The 21,365-nt window shown below is 46.5% G+C and overlaps 1 protein-coding gene across 1 annotated transcript in view; it reads left to right on the plus strand.

The window, feature by feature from the left end:
• CCDC3 (coiled-coil domain containing 3) overlaps nt 1-21,365 on the plus strand; it is a 101,797-nt gene that overhangs the window by 77,968 nt on the left and 2,464 nt on the right. The window lies entirely within an intron of this gene.

Genomic DNA, 21,365 nt, shown 5'->3' on the forward strand with positions numbered 1-21,365 from the left:
TGAGTCCTCTTTTAGTCTGATGGCCCCTGTTGGCCTGGATTTTCACTGTATCAGTCAGAGAAATGGAACAGAAACAGAACCATAAATATAGAACTATAGAAAGACCTCTTAGGAGGATTGACTCACACCATCTGCAAGCTGGAGGTCCAGGGAAGACAGTGGTGTGGTTCCAGTCCAAACCCAAAGGCCCGAGAACCAGGGGTCTGCTGGTGTAAGTCTCACTCTGAGTCTGAGGGCCCGAGAACCAGGAGTGCTGATGGGTAGGGGCAGGAGAAGAGGGACATCCCAGCTCAAGCAGAGGGAGGACTCATCTTCCTCCCCCTTGCTGTTCTGTTTGGGCCCTCAAGGGATTGGATGATGCCCATCCACACTGGGAAGAGGGGTCTTATTTACTCAGTCTACCAACTAAATGCTCATCTCTTCCAAAAACACCCTCAGTCACACACAGCAGTGTTTTACCAGCTCTCTGGGCACCCCTTAGCCTGGTCAAGTTGACACATCAAATTAACCGTCACACTCACCTCCACCTGGGGTCAACCAGGTGCCTGCAAAGTTGGACTTGCCAGTGATCCGTGATCAAGATCTGTCTGTCCTCCCACTTTGGATGTTGGGGGACTAGGCGTATCTTCAGCAGAACAGGAACTTTCTTGCCACATCAGAACCTGTTATGTGGGGAGGGTTGATACCTCCAGGGATGGGGTGGTGGTCAGAGAATAGAGTTCCTAGACACTTCTACTCCGCCCCACCAGGGCTCCTGTGTGCAGAGTCCCTTCCTGTGAGGAGGCTTGGGGCAGGCTGGAAGCCTGGGTAGTTTGGATGAGAGGTAAGTCATACCCCTAAAAGCAGCTCCAGGGGGAGGTTCCTGAGGTGACTCCATCTCCCTTATTGAAGAGACCACTTTCCTTTTGGTGACTGAGTATAGCCTTGCCCGTGGCCAGGAAGGTGAATCACTAATGATAAACTGGTGTTGGTTCCTGGTGACTCAAACGGTAAAGAATCTGCCTGCAATGCAGGAGACCTGGGTTCCATCCCTGGGTAGGGAAGATCCTCTAGAAAAGGGAATGGCAACCCACTGCAGTATTCTTGCCTGGGAAATCCCATGAACAGAGGAGCCTGGCGGGCAACAGTCTGCTCATGACCGAGCAACTGAAACTTTGACTTTCACTCCTTCAGCTCCTCGGTATGTCCTACCGAGGACATCAGTTACAAAGAACAGTCATTTTATACTTTCTCTTTCCTGTTGTTGCATTCTGTATTTTAGTTCTTCTCTGTCTGTGGTTTCCTGAACTTTTCTTCCCAAGATGGTAGGCTTCCAAGCTCTCTAAGAGAGTCCAAGGAAGCCTTGGGCCACGGCTGTCACGAGCACCTCCTCTAAGCTCGGAGTATGTTTGTATTAGGTCTTATTTGGACAGAGGTGTGATGCCATTTGCCTGACTGTGTTTGAACACTCTGAGGCCCTGGGTGTGTGCACCTGCATTCCTTGACATCTTCCATGTGCCCTTGCAAGCCTTGAAGTTAGAAAAAAATTAGATAGTTACTTATGATTTGGCAGTCAGCATTCATCTCCTTCAGGCCCAGGGGGCCCTCTGAAGTTTTTCTCCATTTTAGTGACTTTTCTGGATATATGTGTGTACTTTGAGGTTGATAGAACCTGCAAGTCTAGTTAGTACTTTTGAAATGCAGATTGAATTTCACTTGAAATTGAAAAGTCTTGCTTCTGATGATTTTAATAGGATCTGTGGGTTTCTGATGGTGTTCAAACTGGCTTAAAAAAGATTGAGCGAATTCCCTGGGGAATGAGAAGTCATCTCTTCAGAATGTTTTGGAACAGAGAGTATGTATTAGAGAATTCACTCCTAAACTTCTATAATATTTTTTATTTATGTGGTGGTACTAATTATCTCTAGCAGAGATCTTTGTTTACATAAAACATTGCTCTTTTTGTCATTCAGTTGCATAAGCCACCAGTTTCTCTTAAGAAATCAGTAGCATAAAAAGAAAAGGGAGAGGATTATTATGGCACAAGAGACTCAGGAGGTGTAACAACCAAATGCAGTTATAAGGGCCTTATTTGGATCATGATTTGAACAAACCCCATACACAAAAGACATCCTTAAGGCAATAGTACTGGTATTAGCTGATATTAAGGTGTTATTAAGTGTGATAAGGACATGGTGATTATGCTTTCAAAAACGTTCTTAGCTACTGGAGAATCCTAGGAAAGTATTTCCAGGTTAGATGATGTGCAGTGTGGGATTTCCGGTAAAATACTCTTAAAAAATAGTTGGGTAGGGCCAGTGGATAAATGAAACAAGAAAGACAGAATGCTGGGAATTGTTGACAGTGGGTGGTGATGGTACGTGGAGACTTAACTGTATTCACCTCTGCTTTGATGTGTTTGGAAATTTCCACAATAAAAAGATTCCTTTTCTGGGTGGAGCTGGAAAATATCACATCAGCTGATTGGAAGACCAAGCTATTGGAGTGTCTTTGTCTGTTGCTAATACTGGACTCTGAAAATCTTTAAATGCTTGTTTATTTACAAGGTGGAGGTTGTTTGAGGGTAGTGACTGTATCTTATTTATCTTTCTAATGCCCCACACCATTAACGTTCCCTGAGTTTATTTCCTACATTTTTTTGTTTTAGGGATAAAAATATGTATGATTATAATGTTTTCCTGATGAGTTGACCCTTGGTGAAATAGCCTTTATTATCTCGAGTAATGGACACCATGTGCTGAAATCTGCTTTGCCTGATATCAGAGTGGCCACTCCAGAGATCTTGTGCTGTATGTTTTCATGATATATCAGTATATATTTTCTACCCTTTCGCTTTCAACCTAGTGTTGTATCTTTATTTAAACCTCATTTCTTATAAATAACATGTAGTTGGGTCTTACTTCTCCATCCAGTTAGGTCATCTCTGTCCTTTTAATTACTGCTTAGTTCATTCATATTTAATAGTTTAGTTGTACCATCTTGCTGTTTATCATTTTCTGTGTCTTACATGTGATTTGATCTTTGTGTCCACATTAATAGAAAAACAGGATCCAGAGCAGAGAGAGTATAGGCAGGTGCAGAATTCCAGGAGGCATTAACATCACAGTCTTGAAAAGAGTCCTGCTAGATCACTGCTCCGGTACATCACCAATGAGGCACCCTGGAGAGGGCATCACATCTGTCCCACCTTCCTTTCACTGAACCTCATAGCTAAGACTGCTGTTGCCTGCCATCCTTCAGTTCCATTCAGCCACAGTTCTTGGTATACATGAAAGATATATTAATGGCTTTAAGTACATGGTTTTGGTATTCAGTTCAGTGGATCTTAGGGTTATGTCAGTTTCCTGGATTCAGAAATTAATGACCACTAATGAGATGGCTGGATGGCATCACCGACTCTGTGGACATGAGTTTGAGTGAACTCCGGGAGTTGGTGATGGACAGGGAGGCCTGGCGTGCTGTGATTCATGGGGTCGCGGAGAGTCGGAAACGACTGAGCGACTGAACTGAATTGAACTGAACTAGTTACACACAGCCCAGTGTGTGCAGTAGAGACCAGCCTACTGTCACTCACAGCTGTCTTCATACTCTGTGTTCCCTGTCCATAGTAAGGATTGATATGAATTGGTGTTCTTGTTTTGGTTTCTACTCCTGATGGTCCACCTGTTTCTACCCTGCCCAGTGTCATAGACCCCACCCAGGACTGGAACAGATGCATCACCAGGTGCCCAGTTGACCTGCTCTATCACTACCCAGCCTCTCTAGCACAGCACCACAAACACCCAACTGTACCTGCAGATTCTCCTTCTACAGCCTGTGAAGGCCTCTGCAACTTGTTCTACCTTAGTGAACTTCCTTATGAGAGTCCCAGCTCTTCCTCCCCTTCTCCTTCTTGCCTTGTGCATAAGCTTGGGCTTTAACATCCCTGGTTAGAACACCTCTTAAGCACAGTGCTCTGCTCTAGACATCACATGATGGATGGATGGAGGGTTTGGAGGGCTTCTTGAGATGCAGAGTCAGACCACAAGGGGTCTTGAAAAGTGTAATGTGAGAGTACTCTCAGATGGCGAGGACTTAAAAGAAGGCTTGAACTTGTGTAGCGCTGATACAAACCTTTGGCAGGTTACCTTGGAGAAGAGGAAAAGGTTTTATTCTGTGCAACTCCAGAAGCAAGAGTTGAAACTGTTTATGTCCTATTCTGCTACAAGGCACATAGGTATGTTTGCCTTTGTGGTGGGTAGCTGTGCTGGAAAATCAAGTGAGCTGGATGCCAGGCATATTCTTCCCTGGAGGCCACTTGTCAGAGACATTTGCCTTTACTGGGCAAGAGGTTGCCTGCAGGAGCACGAAACATGTGATTCAGTGGGGCTGAGTTTTGAAATTACTCTTGATTCATAGTGGGTCCTCAAGGACTTTAAAGAGGGGAAAGGCCATCTGGATGACTTTTTGACTAGGGTCGGTCACATATTTTGCCAAACATTTGACAAACATAAGCCAAACAGGTGAAGAGGACACCCTCATTTGGTGACCTTAACAGCCCTCCCACTAGCGGGATTTCTTGGCATTTCAGGTCATCTCTGCAGGCCTTGCTGCTCACTCTCCTTTCTGGAATCGCCTTCCTGCTTCCCTGCTTCCTGATGGAGACCCACTGCTCTGACCTAGGTCTCTTGCTCCCCAGATGGGTTCTCCTGGGGCCCTGTGTTTCATTCAGACCATCTCTGCCCCCCCAAACCTACCTTCACCCATGAATGGTATGGGTGGCTCCCTCTCCTTCAGCACACAGAAGCTTCTAGAACTTCAGACTTACTGCATCCTCTCCCCCTGAGCTCAGTGATACCCAGGGGCCGTTTGCCATGTCACTTCCGATCCCCACCTTGGGAGACTGCAAGTCTCCCTTGAAAATCTCCAAATCCTCTTTGCCTGTTCCTTCCTGCTCTTCTCCATGGCCCCCCACACTCAGGAGACCCACGCTGACCACATATTTTTGGGAGTCTCACAGTGATACACATATGCACAAAGAACATGGTAGAAAAGCAGAAGCTGTAGCCTGCATCCCCCAGTTTAAAAGCTGCGTCCCCGCAGTGACACTCAGGGGGAGAAGTCAGGGAATTTAGAGGTCCGCACAGGCACAGCGGGTTCAGAGAGGGAAAATGGATCTTACCCCAGGCCCCTATGGAGATCGCACTTGCCCGTTCAACTTCACCTGTTCTCTGAACATCAGGGTTTAGATATTGTTGCTGCTGCTGCTGCTGCTGCTGCTAAGTCACTTCAGTCGTGTCCGACTCTGTGTGACCCCATCGATGGAAGCCCACCAGGCTCCCTGTCCCTGGGATTCTCCAGGCAAGAACACTGGAGTGGGTTGCCATTGCCTTCTCCAATGTGTGAAAGTGAAAAGTGAAAGTGAAGTTGCTCAGTCGTGTCCGACCCCTAGCGACCCCACAGACTGCAGCCTACCAGGCTCCTCCATCCATGGGATTTTCTAGGCAAGAGTACTGGAGTGGCTTGCCATTGCCTTCTCCGTTAGATATTGTTAGGCTGAGTAAAACATGACAGGTTTCGCTGCCATGGCAACAGTTATAAATTCTGTTTTGGCAACGAATTTTCACTTCGGAAGGCACTCTAGGATTTCTACTTCAACCTACAGGCGTAGGATTTCCTGAAACAGAGCAGAAGAACCTAATGAGCCCATTGGTGCTCGAAAGTCTGCAGCCTAATGCAGTGTTTTCTGTGTCTTAAATCACACTCTATGGTGAGGTGGTTTCAAGACAGAGTAGGAAATAGGGAATAGCTCTTTGCCCTTTGGTTTTCTGGGAGATTGGGAAGGGCTCTAAAAACTCAGAGCTTCACCTGGAAATGTGCATAGTTTAAGCTAATAACACCAGATGCTTCAAGCAGGAAATGAGGTGATGAGAATTCTGCCTCATCTGAGACCTGTCTCCTTCAGGGTACAGAATTGAACTCACAGATGGATCTTGAGGACCAGACCTAGTGTGTCACCAACCTATCACAGAGAAAAAATTCGACTTTCCTTTGGTTTCACTGCAGAGTGCAGCCATTCCGCCATGATGTGTGCATTGCTGAGTTCAGGTTCCTTATCTACATTTGCAAAGATCCACGTGGAGAGGAGGTTGTGTCCACAGGCTGTGTGCTTAGAGAAGTGTCATCCACTTGCAAAGCTTAGTAGATTGATGTTTACTGAGTACCTGAAGAGTTCCAGGCATGGAGCAGGGGTGCCGAGTGATAGAGACCAGGAGGCAGACACAGGTGTTGCCTTCAAAGTTTCATCATCAAGCGTGAAGGTGAAGACAAGTGTGTACACGACCATGATGTATCTCTAGGGTGGACCCAGCTATGAACTATATAAGGTTTCATGAAGTTGGTTTTGTTTCTTGCCTCTGCAAGGGGAATGCAAAAAGGGAGGTTCCAAGCACCATGGGAGGCCAAGGAGGGTGGATTCCATGCAGTTGAGGGATAGGAAAGGCTTTGTGAAGGTGTCATCAGAGTCTGGCCTGAGAGAGGGTGGCCTGAGACAGGCCAGGTAGAGAAAGCATTGAGAATAGTCTAGAAGTGATGGTTGGGGTTTGTTCAGGGAACAGTGAGACTAGTTCAGGGTGGCTGTAATTTAGTGCTTCATGATGTCAAGTCAGCAAACTAAATGAGGACCACCTCCTGGTGGGCTCTGGTTGCCTTTGAAGGTTTCTGGGCAGAGAAGTGATGTAATCCAAGTGTCCTGGCATGTACTTCCCAAGCAGAGGAACAATCAGATTACTTTCTCTTCTAGGAGATTAAAGTTGCAGACGGGCCCAGGGGATGTCTGTGGAAGCCCATTCCAATCTGGTTTGTCTACTCAGTTTTTTTCCTGTGTTTAAGACTTTCAAAGCCTACAGATGGTCTCTTCCCCCCACAGTGACTTTTAAAAATAAGTGATTTATTCTTCACATCTAAAAGGGATTGTCTTTCTTTCACTCACAAAGGGGAAGGGAAGGAAGGGATGTCCTGTGTCTGTGGATTGAACATTTGGTAAGCATCAGGACAGGAGTGTGTTTTCCAAGCCCAGGAGGTTCTGGGCTCCCCCTCCAGGCTGTTACCTGGCATTTAGGGAACCATCTCTTTCTGTACATTCCCTGCTCGAGAGGAGACATCTCTTTTTAGGCGGGCTTTTTTTTCTGCCAGACTCAGCCAAGGGAAGATGTTAGCAACAGAGGCTCCTTGGCGTTCAGACAGTGGAGGGCCAGCCTCTCTCTTTCTACCGCACGGTGGGATAATACAGACTTTCTGGATTCCAGTCGATGGCAGAGAGTGAGGAGCGCGTGGATGGGGGTGTGGTGGTGTTGTAGCCACTCGTTCCGGGAAACAAACTCACTCAGAAGGACAATGCAGATAGTGAAGTGCAGTTTATTACACTGGCGGGCCCAAGGCAGAGTCTCCTCTTAGCCAAGGACCCCGACCAACATTTGTGAAAATCTTTTATAAATGGCACCCCACTCCATTACTCTTGCCTGGAAAATCCCATGGATGGAGGAGCCTGGTAGGCTGCAGTCCGTGGGGTCGGTAAGGGTCAGACACGCCTGAGCAACTTCACTTTCACTTTTCACTTTCACACATTGGAGAAGGAAATGGCAACCCACTCCAGTGTTCCTGCCTGGAGAATCCCAGGGACGGGGGAGCCTGTTTGGCTGCCGTCTATGGGGTCGCACAGAGTTGGACATGACTGAAGTGACTTAGCAGCATCGGTACGTGTCTGAACCCACCACTCCAAATTCCTTGAGACTTACATAAACCAAGGAAAATACAACCCCAGTAACCCCATCATTCATGTGCTATGTGCTCACGTGCTATGTGCTCAAACAGGCAAACAGCCAATCATCAATAAGCCCGAGGTTACACTCCGATAGATACAGAAAATTTATGGCCTGTCTGGAGGAAGGGGTGATTAGTGTATGTTTTCTCTTAGGCGATGAGTAACCTAGATACGATCTTCAAGGTTCCCCTGTCTGGAGGGGGTCTTATCCTTCTGATGTCGTTTTCATAGGCACTGAACACAGAGTTCAGAGTCCATTGGAAAGGTGGCTGAGCATGATCAGCATGAACAGGCCTAAGATGGAGTCCAGGCCCTATGAATTCCTTCTTCAGTGGGAAGAGGAAGTGAGGACGAGAAGCAGTGTGGTAGAGACAGAGGGCGCTGGGGTAGTTAGCAGTAGGAGCTGGCACCATCCCATGGAAGGAGAATGTCAGCATCTAACGGAGCTTTCCTGCTGCCAGGCCCTCGACACGGCTCTTCTTCAGTCCTCATACCCACCCTGGCAGTTAGATATGGGGCCTATTTTGTAGAAGGGTGTGTGGGCTCCTTGAGGTTTGGCCACCTGCCCAGGACCACCTGGCTGCCCAAGGAGGTGCGGGGTTGTAACCTTTTTCTGAAGCATCTCCTGACACGGAGAAGCCTGGAGAGAGAAGGGGTGGATCCTGGGGTGTCCAAGGGGAAGATCCTGAGGCTTCCAGGCAGGGAGGTCCAGCCTGAGTCTGCAAGGAACCCCAGAGGCTGTCAGCGTGGGGCCACTCAGGAGCCTGTGCCATGTGGGTAGCCGCAGTGTGGGCGTCACCCCCCAGCATGGTGCCTCTGCAGAAAGCAAAGCCCACCTGGAGAAGCGGAGGCCAGTGTGTGAGGGCAGAAGTGGAACAGATGTTGGGGAAGGTGGGGTGGGGTGGGATGGTGTGGAAACCCTTAGGGATCCCAGAGGTGAGGCCTGGAGATGGATACCATGGGGGCATCAATGCACTTGGTGCCATGGAGCTGTGCACATAAACTTGGATACGTTAAGGGACATTTTGTGTTCTGTGTATGCTCTCATTGTTCAGTTGCTAAGTCACATCTGACTCTTTGTGACCCTATGGACCGTAGCCCACCAGGCTCTTCTGTCCATGGGATTCTCCAGGCAAGAATACTGGAGTGGGTTGCCATGCCCTCCTTCAGGGAATCTTCCCAACCCTTCTGCATTGCAGGTGGATTCTTTATGACTGAGCCACCAGGGATGCCCTCTGTGTATGTTAGGACAATTTAAACCATTATCTGAAATAAAGAATAAGGCCTGGCTTTTCCCCTGATCAGTCAAGTCTATCAGTGGGCGGAGCGTCCTGCCGTCCAGCTCTATCAGAGGGTGAATGGGGGACCGGCTGCCCGCTCTGGGCTGACTTCACAGCAGACGTGCACGCCCAGCCCTGGGGACAGGATCCCAGCACAGGCAGCTCTGGCCACAGAGGATGTATAAAGTTTATGAGTCAAAAGGTCACCTTCTCAGGGACTAGGGTGGAATTTGATGTTCATTAACTGTGAGATTTTAGAAGCCACGCTGACGTCGTCCTTCACTAAAGTTGCTTCCTTAATTCATTTTAAATTGAGTATCCAGACTGACTGCTTGCTAGTGGGATTAGGGACAGGGAGGAGGAGGTAGGCGCCTGGAATGTTGGTCTTCAGTTTTCTTCTTTGGTAACTGAAACCACTGTGTCACAAGCAAATGTCATCATGTGTAGTTTGCCCAATTTTGGGGGGGGCGGGCAATAGGAGGGGGAGTAGTTGGAAGGTGGTGGTTCAGGGAAAATGGCCTTATGTGCGAGGCTGAGGGTCAGGGAAGGCCAGAGAGAGAAGCCACGCCGCCGGAAACCTCTTGAGCTATTGGTTTGCAAATGAAATCTCCTTATTTGATTTGAAGAGCTCTGTCACAGAGCTTAATAGCAAAGGGCACAGCCTTTGAAGAGACGTGGGTGTGGGCTTTAGGCAAGTTGCTTCCGCAGTCTGAGCTTCTTTTTCTGGTCTCTGAAATGGGACAAATAGTGCAACCTACCTTGGGGGTCAAATGTCAGAATTGAATAAGAGAAAGCATCCAAAACGGGTGATAGTATGGTGTCTGGCACATGGATGCTGGATAAAGGGTGGTTATTGTTCTGTTCGCAACACCAGAATCTAGAGACCCGCAAGCCCCAAGAGTGGGGATCTTGGTACATGGGTATGTAACAGCCCCTCCCAAGCCGTGAGCTAGTTCTGACAGGTTCTGTCCTGTGTCCCCAGCCGCTGGTCACGTGTTTGGCAACTGCTCCTTTGTGACTGGAGTTGGGAAGTGTCACCCATGCCCTGGCTGCTGGTTTGACCCTGATCAAGCTCCTCTGACCCTTTCCAGAGTGTGGCTTTTCTTACCTAAAATGGCAACTGCAGCATCTCTGTGAGTCCTGCGGGGCTGGGACTTGGTCACAGCACATCCCCGGGATGCCGATGCCCTGGGTGCTCCATGGGGCTAAGTATTGCTGACCACCTGTGCACCCAAGAGCTGATCATCCCTTTGAAGAGTGTATGACTTTAAAATCATGTACTGATTTCTCATTATACAAGTGAAACATACAGGAATACAGTATTTGAATACTACAGGTAAAAAACACTTTTACACTCTGAATCCCAGGACCCTCCCTGGAGGTGACCTTCCAAACCTCTGATAGGGTTTCACAAGCATGTATGTGGACTCTGAATAAAACAGCTTTGTGGGTTTTTTATATGTGTGTGGTATAAATGATATCATAATATATGAATGGGTCTGCAGCCAGGGAGGGTGGCTCCTACTTGACAATATATGTTGGAGGTTTTTATCCTTTTAATTGTGCATTGAATTTCATCAGGTGGGCAGGCTGTAGTTTATTTAGCCCTTCCCTTACTGACAGGCATGAAAGTTTTTCCTGTTTTGTCAGTCTTATAAACAATTCTGTGACCATCCTTCCTTAGCCCCATTAGGAACATCCGTGCATATTTTTCCAGATGGGTAATGAGAAGAAGGGAACATATAACGTTTATAGGTTAAATCCAGAATGAAACATAAACTTTCACGGCTTTATTCCCTGAATAGGAAGAAGACAGTGTTGAATCAAGGGTTTATTTAAGAAAAAAACAATGGGCAGGAAGACAGATCAGAAAAGCATATACTTTGAAGCAATTTTTAAAGTTAGTAATAGTCTGTAGTTTTTGATCTATTCAAAATATGTATAGAACTGTTTGGGTTCATAGTATGTTTTAAGATCCATATAGAATCCTTGTAGATTTTAAAAGTTTGGCCAAGAAATGTTTGAAAAGGAAGATCATATCTTGTAATATACTTTTAATATAAAAGTATATTTATATTTAATATAAAAGCCCCACAAGATTGGTGTACGACCCCAGAGCTGAACAGGACAAAGTCGGTCCAATCAGATCTTAGTGTCTAAGTCAGAATCCTGAGGAAGGAGGTACTACAATATATGGGAAAGGGAGGAGTATTTTTTTAAAATATTTATGAGGCTGCACTGGGTCTTAGTTGTGGCATGCAGGATCTTTAGTTGTAGCATGTGGGATCTAGTTCCCTGACCAGGGATTGAACCTGGGCCCCCCTACACAGGGAGCGTGGAGTCTTAGCTACTGAACCACTAGGGAAGTCCTCAGGGAAGAGCATTTAATAAAATGTGGGAGAATAATTAATTTTCTATTTGGAAAAAAAATGTATTTATGTACTCACATCATACCATATACCCAAATAGATTCTAGATAAATTAAAAAAAAATGGAATATGAAAAAGTAAACCATAAATCAGTATAATACTTTTGGAAAACAACTTTGCAACACAGAGCAAAATTCTTAGAAATGTGCTTTCCTTCCAGTCTAATTACCTAATAATTCCACTTTCAAGTGTCAACCCTAAAGCAATAATCCCGATAAAGAAAAATGTGGCATTTTATTTCCTTGAACATTATTTACAGTAGCACAATGTATAAAAACAGCCTGTGTGCCCAACCAAAGGAAGGTGTCTAAATAAATTAAAGAGCAATCTTACAATGAAATAGGTTCGGCCATCAGAATAATGGAACTCTTGGACTGTAAGGCTTTTATGAAATGAAAGCTTGAGAAAGCCAAATTCAAAATTGAAAATACAGGGTAATTTATAGCCGGGTTTAAAAAAAAAATCACACCAGTAAAAGAAGTCACTTTTAGCGGTGACTTTTTTTTGTTTGTTTTTCAGTAGTTTCCAATATTTAAAATACTTAGCATGTAATAGTTTTGTAATTCATTATTTCAGTCAACACTCTTTTGTGCACTTACTGTATGCCAGGCACTGTATTAGGCACCAGGGGGTAATAGCAGTTAAAAGTGAGAGACAGAGTCCCTGTTTCATAGTTGGTGGAAGAAAGAGATTAACCACTATTTAGCCAACTGATCATGCTACTAGGGATACGAGCAGGGTGCCAATAGTCATTAGGAGAGGTTACTTACAGGGTGGCAAGGAAAGACATCTGAGGAGGTGCCACAGGAACCAGAAGGATGAGAAGTAACCTGCTATCCAGTCAGGAAGATGGAACAGCAAATTGTTAAAGAGGTGGCTAGGAATAACTTTGGTTGTTTGTATAATGGGACAATAATTAATGTTAATATTAAATATTTAAAAATATTTAAAATTTTCTCCTCACAGCTAATATTTCTTTTTCATTTGTCATAGAGTCTGGCTATAACCATGCAGAGTGGGTAGGATTCTGTAATCTACTGCCTTATACATGTAAAATGTGCCCTGGCCATGTTATTGAAACTTTCAAGTTTGCAAGGACTTGTGCCACATACCAAGCTAGAAGGATGGCCCTTGAAAGTTGGCAGAGACACATCACTGTGCTTGAGTATCTGTTTGTCATCTGTGGTTTAAAGATTTTCCAGTAATATTTTTACCTATTAAAATACTGATGCTGGGACATGAGGTTAGGGACTGAGCCTGTAGGTAATTATAATGCTCAGCATCTAGCGGATGAACTGCTTCCCACATGCCTCCATGCAGTCTCACCATTATCCGAATCTCCACTCTCTGAAAGGAGAAACAGCCATGCAGCCTGAGCCAGATTTGAAGCCAACTCTCACTGAATCCCACCCCCAGCTCTGCTCCTTCAAGGACAGGCGGCTCCCAGGCTACCTGTCTTGGTTCAGTAGCAGAAAAGCCTGTATCTGGGTTTGATAAATTCTCTGGAGCAAACAGACGCTGGGCTGAGTCAGGCCCTGTATGTGGCGTGTGGACAAGTCATCAGTCTGGGAAGTAAACAGGAGCGCGCGCACAGCTTATAAATCTCTGTCACATTCCCCAGTTGGGCTGGGCGGGTGGCGGGAACCCTTTGGGTTTTTTAGCCAGTACTGATGATGCCAGGAAAACACACCAGGCATCGGGAGGCAAAGTAGAGCCTGGTCCTTAACTGCCCTTTCCTTCTAGGAGAAGGGCTGGACACTGAATGCTCAAAACCTGTGGGTATAAAAGGCCCCAGGGAGATGAGCCTCGATCCGAGATGGGTCAGGACGATAGTGCCTTTGGAGGGAGAGCAGGACAGAGTAGGCAGCTTGCTGGGGCTAGTTTCTGCTCTCAGCTTTCCCCTCCCTAGTGGACCCTGGTCCAGCCTTCTTGCTCTCAGCAGCCTCACCCAGATGTCCTGAGATCAGAGGGGCTGCTGTTAGGTCATCTTGGACCGAGTGCAGGGCAAGGTGGAAGCTTCAACTTGGCGTGCTGTTTCCTTGGGCAACAGCAGTGACCCAAGGCCTGGAGCTTAAACGCTAATCAGTGGCTGTGGCCGGAATGAACTTGGCCCCCATCCCCAGTAGCAGCACGTCTGTCAACTGCTGGGTTCTAGGGGAGGCGCCTACACCAGCAGGCCCAGTCCTTCTTCTTCTCCCACAGCCTGAGATGCCGTGGAGGCGGAGTGCGTACATCAGAAGGCCAGCGGCCAGATCTTTAAATAAAACCCTGAGATCCCAGCGACCAGGGACAGCACCCATGCCCCCAAAGAGAATCCCTGCATTGGCAAGTCTACCGTGTGTCTGTTTTCCTCCCACAGTTTTCATGGGAAAAAACCCCAGCCCTGGCCAATGAGAGCCTGAAATGACCAAGGAGGCTCTGACCAAACATTCAGAGGCATGGGATCTGGGAAGATGTCTTTGAGGCTGTGACAAAGGTTGAGGGGGGACCATGAGTCACCATGGTCACTGACTCATCAGTGGCAGAGCTGGGACTAGATGGAGGTGCCCCTGTTTCTGCTGTGATGCCAGCTGTCTGGAGTGGGTTTCCGGAACCTAAATGATCCCACTCTTCTTCCTGCTTTCCCTGGGTCTTTTCTTCCTTGCACCATGGAAGGTGCTGGGAACTGAAGGAGAGCTGCTAGCTGCCTTCTCACCCTAGGATCTGTGATTTCGCCTTTGCCTCCCTTGGTAGGTCCAGAAAAAGCCTCAGGGGTTGGAATCAGTGTTCTGTGACCTTGTGCTTCCCAATCATCCCTCCATCACAATGGAAAATGATGCTTGCAGAACTCCCTGGAGAGATGCAGATTCCCCGATGAGAAGCTGAGAACCTAGACTGAAATGTCACAGAACAAGACAAGTTTGGTTCCCATCAGTGAGGTCCACATACATGTAATGGAGTGGGTAGTATTTCCTAGCTCACAGCTGAGTGGACTAGCTAGGGGGCCTGGCCTCCTCCAGGCCTAAAGAGATGGGAAACCCTCACCCTTGAAATCAGTTGCTGTTGCCTGTTGGAGGGTTCTGCCACAACCGAGAGAGACTGGGTGTAGTTATAGAGGTTAATACAGGACCAGTGAGTATGGTTAATAGGTTAATGTGTATCACATCAAAGAGGGACACATAATATGCAGAATTTCTGAAATTTATGTGACCAAAAAAAATTCCGTTTGTCCCCATGTGAGCATCTCATGAGATGAGCATTATGTGGACTTCACTTTGGCAGTGCTTTCTAAGTGCATTTATCGGGAGATCTGACTTTATTTCTCTGTAACTGAACTGGTAAACATCCCTCTCTGTGGTGGCAGGGAATAGACCGAAAGCAGTGCCATTTTTCCTAGTTTTAACTGTGGTCTATTTAGGAGTTGAGCACTGGCCTTTTAAGACTCTGTCCGCTTCTTCCATCATTTGTGGGGTCTTTCTGAAATGTGCGCCATCTCCCAAATTTACCTGCTATAACCTAGCATCTCCCCTTGAAAATTCAGTCTTTTCTTATCTCCATCATTTCCTGCAATTCTTGTGGGTTTGGTATGGGATGTCCAAGACAACCTGGTCAGCTGGGCCTGGGAGGGAATCAGAAAAGAAAATGCATGAACTTCAGGGATCCTTAAAGCCAGTTCCTGATCTTACTGCAACAGGGAGTCAGACGGACTTGGGACAGGACTTCACAAGGGCCACGTGGAACCCAGTACCCACTTTCCGAAGGTCATTCCTACTTGTCTGTTAGTTGCCCACTTTTAAATCACTAAACTTGATTCTGTTTCAACCTGCATCCCTTCATTCATTGAGGGCTTTACTCCATGCCAGGTTCTAGATACAAAGATGAAAAGATGGAGCTCTTGCACTTGAGCGGCTTTGACTGTCCAGGAGAGAGTCAGACTCACAATGTGGTAAATTTGACAAACGAATTGGGGAAAGATGACATGGCTCTTTCTGGAGAAATCAGGGAAGGCTTCACAGAGGAGGTGACCCTGAACCCTTAGAGAATAAGAATTGTCTCAGGGTTTGTGGGGCAGTTAGTGGAGGTTTCCTAAGCAGGAGTGCAGAGGCATAGATAACTATGCAGGGATAATTGAGGGAGCCCCGTGTGGAGGAGTAGATCAATCAGGAAAGTCCAGGATGAGTAAAAGTCATAAAGGTTCTTATGCTGTGGTTACTGTTTGTCAGATGCTATGTCAAATGCTTTACATCTATTATCTGATTTTACTTTTAAAATATTTGGCTTCGCCAGGTGTTAGTTGTGAATGTGGGATCTAGTTCCCTGACCAGGGATCAAACCGGGCCCTCTCCCTGCACTGGGAGCACAGAGTCTTAGCCAGTGGACCACCAGGGAAGTTCCTATTAGCCTTTCATCTTCAAAGTCTGTCTGTAGTGGAGACGTCACTGTTCCTGTTGTATGAACGAGGAGGGGAGGTGCTGAGTCAGCTGCATTGGCGCTGGCGAGGCCCCGCAGTCAGCTGGGGCAGCCAGGATGCACCCAGTGGTGCCTGGTTCTGAAGCCCGGGATGCCGGATCCTGCAGCGTGTCTGGGGAGGGGGAGCACGGGGCCAGTGCCGCCCGTGGGAGGAGCACCCCACTCCAGCTCTGCCCCATCCTCCACACAGCCTGTCTGGGCGTGTGCTCTCCCTTCTCCCAGGCTCCTGGCACAGGGGGACAGTGGCATTTGGCTTGGGGTAGAGCAGAGGACCGGGCGCCAAGTCAAACAGAGTCATAGGAACCTCAGGTTGTTTCTCCAGAGAGTCCGTGGTAGAACTGCCCTGTTGTCACTCCTGCGGCTTGGGAGTTTTCTCCGCAGTGCTGGGTATCATCCAGATCATTACTGTCGAGTCATTTAGGAAGCTGTTCTGCTTTGACTGGGCTCCGCTGCTCGCCTCCTTGCCCCACTCTAAGAAGTTTAAAAACAATGGTAGAATGGAGACACAGGGCCTGAGAGAACTGGAGAGAACTCGGGTTGAATTCTGGTGGGCTTGCCATCAGCGCCCCCAGGAGTTTCCTGCTTCACACAGGAAAAGGGGGCGTCTTGGCCTCTGGCCTTGACTGGGTCAGAAGACTCAAGGCAGTGTAAGCTTTGTGGAACTGACAAATCGCATGACCAGTGACCCACTTCAGAGCGCCTCTCACCCGGAGAGTGGATGCTCCTGGGCAGTGCACGTGGTAGGTTCCAGAAAACCTATTGTTCCAGTGTCCCTGGGGAATCACTTTAGAAACAGTGTGTTAACCATTTTGGAAAGAGCTGTTTTGTGAACTTCCATCTGGAGGTGTGAAACGGGCAGCAGTCTGTTGAGAGAATCCCTGAGAACTTGAGCTGGCTGCCCAAAGTAGTGCTCGCGCTTTGGTGTTTGAAAGTGGTGTGAAAAGGACGTGGGGTGGGCAGTGAGGGTTGGAGGACTCTGGAACCTGATGCTATTTTCATCCTTTGCACTCCTTGTCTGTTTTCCTTCCAAATGCATCCAGTTGTCAACTGTTACCTTTGCGTCGTGGTTTGCCTTGAGCTCCCCTCGAGATGAGGGTTCCAGAATTTTCTCCTATAAAGGGCCAGGTACGATTTTAGGCTTTTTGGCTCACACAGTGTGTGTTGTAGCTCATCTCTGCCACTGTAGCACGAAGGGAACCACAGACTATGTGTGCCACAAAGACTGTGGCAGTGTTCCGGTAAAACTTTATTCACAAAAACGGGTGGTGGTCCACATCGGGTCCATGAGCCATAGTCTGTTGACCTCTGTTCTTGGTTTTAATTTCCTCCTTTTTTCCCTCTGTTTTGAATCTTAAGAAGGAAGTGAAGTATTAAAAAGGCAAGTTGTTGATCAGTGTTGCCACTTTGGGACTTGCCTCATTTTTAACATTTCAGAAAGTACACTTTGTCTTTATAGGTTAGGTTATTTAAATTGAAAGCAGCTGTGAAGGCAGGACTCCTCTCAGTGAGCCTTTGTGTGTCTGCTGCCATGAAACAGTAATTTTTAATGTACTGTCTTTTTGTTTATTAGATACAGAGCTTAGTGGCAGAATAATTCAGGAAGAACTTTGCAACATACAGTGCCAGGCATGGGGTCATAAATGCTTCTTGCTGGAATGAACAAACATGTATCATCTAGAGGTGATTCTCTGTTGCATGTGGATTCTATACATATGCATGTAGACAGTAACATGGATACAGTTCCTCAGTAGGAAGGTCTGAGTTCTCCTACATCTTTCTGCTCCAGCTCGGACCCTACCCATGTCAAAGGGAGGCCGTGGGATCAAGAGTGACACACTGATCAAGGAGCTCTAGTCATTCTGTTCATCCTGTCTTAATAACTACCCCAACCCCACACACTTCTAGCTGTTTCTGGTGCTACATCTTGGTTTCTCCAGGCCACTGTCAGGGTGGTCTTTAGGGAGTGACAGGGAAGCCTGGTGTGCTCCTGTCCTTGGGGTCGCAGAGAGTTGGACACGATTGAGTAACCAAACAAGAAGAAGAATGGGGAACAGCTGGCCCCTGGGTCTGAGGGATGCCTGTGAAGAGTGGTGATGGCTCAGGGGTACACTCAAGTTCTGCCAAGAGCTTGTGTTTTTATTTTTTGTTGTTGTAACTTTTTTATTTTTATTTGTTGTTGTTTTTTTTTTAATTTATTTAATTGGAGGCTAATTACTTTACATTATTGTATTGGTTTTGCCATACATTGACATGAATCTGCCCTGGGTGTATATGTGTTCCCCATCTTGAACCTCCCTCCCCATCCCATCCTTCTGGTTCATCCCAGTACACCAGCCCCGAGCATCCTGTATCATGCATCGAAAATGGACTGGCGATTCATTTCACGTATGATAACATACATGTTTCAATGCCATTCTCCCAAATCATCCCACCTTCACCCTCTCCCACAGAGTCCAAAAGACTGTTCTATACATCTGTGTCTCTTTTGCTGTCTCATGTACAGGGTTATTGTTAGCATCTTTCTAAATTCCATATATATGCGTTAGTATACTGTATTGGTGTTTTTCTTTCTGGCTTACTTTACTCTGTATAATAGGCTCCAGTTTCATCCACCTCATTAGAACTGATTCAAATGTATTCTTTTTAATGGCTGAGTAATACTCCATTGTGTCTATGTACCACAGCTTTCTTACCCATTTGTCTGCAGATGGACATATAGGTTGCTTCCATGTCCTGGCTATTATAAATTAATTTATATTGGAGTAGAGTCGCTTTACAATGTTGTAATAGTTCCTGCTGTACAGGAAAGTAGATCAGGTATATGTATACATATATCCACTCTCTTTTGGAAGTTCCTTCCCATTTAGGTCAGAGCAGAGTTCCTGTGGTATACAGTTGGTTCTCTTATCTATTTTATATACAGTATTCATAGTGTATATATGTTGATCCCAATCTCCCAAAGCACCTCTTCTTTTTCTGCTCGGTGTGTATACATTCGTTCCCTATTTCTGTTTTGCAAAGAGGAGAATCTATACCATCTTTATAGATTTCACATATATGTGTTAATATGATATTTCTCATGTGTGTGAAGGAAAGAGAGGAGGGAGACAAGGAAGTCACAGCGAGACCTGAGTGTAACTTCGGAACTTTGTGTACCATTCTTTACATTTATTTTTTTATTGGAGGATAACTGCTTTACAAATGTGGATCACCATAGTTATACAATGTCTCCCCACCTGTCTAGGTCATCACAGGTCACCAGGCACTTATAATGTGTCCACAAATCAGTTTGTCTGTTCTGTTTGTATTCCTGCCCTACAAACAGGTTCATCTGTACCTTTTTCTAAAGCCCACATATATGCATTAATATGATTTTTATGGCTAAATAATATTCTATTATATATATTTGTAGCACATCTTTATCCATTAAAAAACGGCCCTTTCCCCCCCTCACTTTGGGGGAACCACAGATGAAGCAGGTAGTTCCTGAGAGCCCAGGCAGAATAGTTACGTAGAAGATGGAGATGCCAGTGTCTGTCTTTTCTTTTTGTTCTTTAAAATCCCACTAAATAACCCAAGTGGGAGTCTCAGGCAGTGTGGGTTGTGTTTCAAGGCTGAAGAGCTCCACTGTGCTCACAAGGCTGGCAGGAATAGTGGGACAGACAAAACTACATCACAAAGATACCAGTCACAAAACAGACACAAATAAGACGTCTTCAGGGTAAAGGGGATGGGCGTGCAGGGGCGAGGACCACGGGAGGAGAGGGGAAGGGAGGAGGGACAGAAAAGACTAAAACAAAGGCCAGTGCTGCTTCAGCCAACCTGCGTGCTTCCAGAAAGGGTCAGTGAAGGAGGCAGCAAGCACCCTGTCCACTGCCCACCGGGGTGATCAAGCCCAGGGACCAGCCGCTTGTGTGTTGTCCGTGGGTCCCCAACCTGAAGGTGGGCGTCTCACCCACGCATCCACCCATGTATAGAAATCTGCCCCTCCAGCCTGTTCCCAGTGGGATTTTCTTGGCAGTAGGAAATAAAGGTGAGAATGTTGGAAGGACGGAATTTCCATCTACTACACAAGATGAGGTCTGAACCTCTGTCATAAATCTCTGGTCAGGGAGAGCCCACTGGACCAGAGTCTGCATGGCGTGAGGAGAGCCACTGCTGGCCAGAGCGGGCCGGTCTCAGAGACGGAGAGGGGTGATGCTGGACTGCCCCGTCTGCTCTCTCAGGAGGAGAGGGGAGAGAGTTAAGGGCAGGGAGAGGGATAAAGGGGAGTGGGAGGCAGTGCCTGAAGAAGGGTCCTGAGGCCCCAGGAAGGCAGACTTAACAAATGTGGTGACGCTAAAACGAGAGGTTCAGGTGGCCTCTTTGCTTCCCCGTGGGTGATGTGTTCAGTGGTCCCAGGGGTACCCTGAAACTCTCCCCAGAAGGGGACACACTGAGCGCCACAACGTGTATTACCAACCAGGATTCTTGGCGTCCTTAATCAATAGAAATTGATCAGAGGCCTGGCAAGAAGTTGGGAGGGAGAACAGACAGGTTCCCTTGCTTGCCTGCTCCTTATGGTGCATTTGTATTTTCCTGATGATTAGTGATGTCCAGCACCTTTCACATACCTGTTGGCCACCTGTAGTCGTCTTTGGAGAAATATCTGCTGAGGTCCATTGCCCGAGAGGGTCTGGTGAAACTCATGGATCATTGCAGTGTCCATAGCCAGGACTGGTGTCTTTTTTAATGCTTCAGGATTAACAATAATATATTAACATTTTCACTTATAAACATACAAATTCCATATGCAGGGAAACATCAGTTCTGTGGACACAACAGAATACTAGATAGAAACAGGCACGCAATCAGAAGGAGGTGTGCAGAGATGCATGGGTGGGCAAGACTCCTCCTGGGTCCCCTGGTGGATCCCATAGTTCTAAAGTCACTTTTGTTCACGGACAGATGCCAGTTTTTGTTCGGGCAAGGGAGACGGATGTCTTATGTGGTCACGATGCTAGTATCGTTCTTCAGCCTTCTTAAAGAGTGTTTGTTGTTTTCTGTGTGTGTTTATATATAATACATATTACAATTACTATATTATTAGATACTTATCACAGAATAATTATTCTAGATAATATATGTATTTTTGCACATGTGGGAGTGTTTCTATCAGATGAAGCCCCAGAATGACTAGATCAAAGGCTATATGCAGTTTTCATTTTGATACAGTCAGATTGCTCTTTACAGAAGTTTACTCTCCACTTGCAGTATATGAGAATGCCTATTTCCCCAAATATCTGATTTTACCAAAGGGTAAAATCAAAATTTCATTTTGTTGAAAGAAATCAATCCATTGTGGACCTACTTTGCATTTACCTTATTAAGAGTAGGGTTAAGCTTTTCCTATGTTAAAGAGATAAT

The sequence above is a fragment of the Moschus berezovskii genome, chromosome 15, assembly GCF_049115385.1.
Source record: "Moschus berezovskii isolate FMDL1 chromosome 15, NW_MosBer_1.0, whole genome shotgun sequence".
NCBI lineage: Eukaryota > Metazoa > Chordata > Mammalia > Artiodactyla > Moschidae > Moschus > Moschus berezovskii.